Below are 2804 nucleotides of genomic sequence, written 5' to 3'. Positions count from 1 at the left end.
CTCGGATGCGTAGTGACCAATCTTGTTGCAATTGAAGCACTTGATTTGTGATTTGTCATACCTCGACCATGAATTTCCTCTTCCACGATCTCTTGTTACTTGTGGATTCCAACTTCTTTCTCCATTGTTGAATTTTGTTGGAGTGGTTGTTGAACCACTCTCCTTCTCCTCCATGTCCTCGTCCACGTCCACGATCTTGGCTGCGACCCTCGTCCTCTTTGGCTCTTGTAATTTGCATAGTTTGCTTCCTTTACGTTGAGTTGTAGTAGTTGCTTCGTAGCCTCCTTTTGTTTAATTTTTCCTCTTTTGTTTTTCTTCGCATGCTTGTAAGGAACCCATGAGTTGCTCAATAGTCATGGTCTTTAAATCCTTGTTTTCTTCAATGTTGGTAACAATGAAGTCAAAACTTGGATTTAAAGTTCGAAGTATTTTTTCCATGACCTTCACCTCATCAACATCTTCACCATTTCTTTTAAGTTGATTGACTACGGCCAATACTCCGAGAAAAATAATCAGAAATTGACTCGGACTCCTCCATAAACAAACGCTCAAAGTCACCTCTAAGAGTTTGAAGACGAATCTTTTTTACCTGCTCAACTCCTTTGTTTCAAGTTTGAAGCTTATCCCATGCTTCTTTGGCCGTCGTTGCGTTGGATATCTTCTCAAATGTATCTTCATCCACCGATTGATAAATGAGAAAGAGAGCTTTCTTGTCTCTCTTTCTTGACTCCTTCAACATCTCTTTTACACCTTGGCTTAGCGAGGCTTCATCTTGCTCCTCGAAGCCATTCTCTACGATATCCCACACATCTTGAGCTCCTAGTAGCGCCTTCATCTTGAAACTCCAATTATCAAGTTTGTTCTTTGTAAGCATTGGCATTTGGAAAGGAAAACCTCCATTCGCCATCTTTTGAGGATCTTGAAGCTCTGATACCACTTGTTGGAAATAAGGCTTTTTATGTTTAGGAAAAGTGTTTAGGAATATTGAAGACTTTGAATAGAAACTTGATAGGAAGGAGAATTCTTTATGGAGGAGAGAACTTTGTATTTTTGCTTGATACAAATGTGTAGGATTACATCTCTATTTATACTACTCTAAGGAGAACTCTAGACACACTAATTCTAGAGAGTTCTCAACTCTAGAGATCCAAAGAGTATTCTAGAGAATATTAAAACCATAAGAAATATCTAGACACTCCAAACACTACAAGAATTCTCTAGAAACATGACCCATAATTACTTAAGCCCAAAATAACTAAGTCCAAGGAACCAAATAATTAATTAGGCCCAAATCAAGTTTATATTTCAACAGGTTCTTTGTCATGTTTCTTTTCCAGTGGCTGGATAAGAGAAAAAGAACAAATGCCTTGCGGTTTCTTGAAGCAATTAATCAGTAAATCTCTCTACACATATTTGCTTCCCCGTTTCTAATTTTGTGTAAATGTAGTGTTAGTATGTGAAATGGAAAATTTATGTGCTACAACTTTGTTTTGCCAAATTGTAGGAGACCTGACATTTCAGATGGATTAATTGGTGCTATTAGGCTGCTATGAAGTGGCTTGATGTGCATGTTTATATATATTATATATATATATATATATATATATATATATATATATATATATATATATATATATATATATATATAATATATATATAATCTTAAAAATAGACAAAAAAATAATTAAGGAGAAGAAAGAGTAACTATTAGAAGTACTGAATACTTATTATTTTACTATGGCATTGCAGTTGAACCTGAATGGATCTGGAGCTGGAGTTTTAGCTCCTAATTCAGCCTTCTTTGGGAGCAGCTTGAAGAAGGTTATTGCCTCAAGGGTCCCCAACACCAAGATCCCCTACGATTACATTAGCACTGGACTTCGCCAGTAATCACTAGTCACATATTTACATATTTATGATCAATTTGTATAAACTTAAAATAAGTCATTTTAAAAATAAAGACGGCTTCTGCCTCTATATCCAACTATAAATTTGACGTACAGTAATCACTGAGTCGTTTTAACCTTCACATTAATTTGACGTACAGTAAAGTTTTATTTTCATATTTTACTTTATTTTCTTTAATTAGTTACAATGGGGGAAAACTCAAAATTATAAGGAAAAACTATCCATTCTAACAATTAAAATAAAACCAAATAAATTAAATTTAAGTAAAATTTACATGTACACAAGATAAATAAATAATAATTTAAAAATTATAAATTTCTAAATAGTTATTTTCATATATAAATTTTAAAAAGTACATACTATTGTATTTTACTACTATATGTTGACCTTGCGCTATAGTTGACCCTCATTTATTCATTTTTTTCCCAATAATAATAATAATAAACTATATGTTGACGAGAGGGATCTGTTGATACATATGTCATTATAACACCATCAGCCATACATTCAAAAAGGATAATTTAGGGAAGAATATGTTGGGAATTTTTGGATTAATATTAAATTATTGAAAATATTAATTATAGAAATAAATGTTATTTTAATTAAATAAATATTTTAGATTAGTTATTAGATTTTTATGTGAATAAGTTTATAACATATCAAGCTTTCAATTAATATTTAAACGAAGAGTCTCTGCTTTCATATATGCAAATTATAAAGTTATTATTCTAGTAAACGGTTTTGTACGAACAATATTGTAGGAAGCGTTACTTGGCATATAGATTGTTCCTCCATTATTTTCATTATTTGTGTTCAATCGAAGGAAAAAAAATGGATTCAGGCTCTTATTTAGATATACCTTTTCTAAATTTCTTGAGTTTGTGATATACTTGGAT

The sequence above is a fragment of the Glycine soja genome, chromosome 10 (assembly GCF_004193775.1).
Source record: "Glycine soja cultivar W05 chromosome 10, ASM419377v2, whole genome shotgun sequence".
In the NCBI taxonomy this organism is placed as follows: domain Eukaryota; kingdom Viridiplantae; phylum Streptophyta; class Magnoliopsida; order Fabales; family Fabaceae; genus Glycine; species Glycine soja.
The sequence above is the reverse complement of the archived record's forward strand: the minus strand, read 5'-3'. Positions refer to the sequence as shown.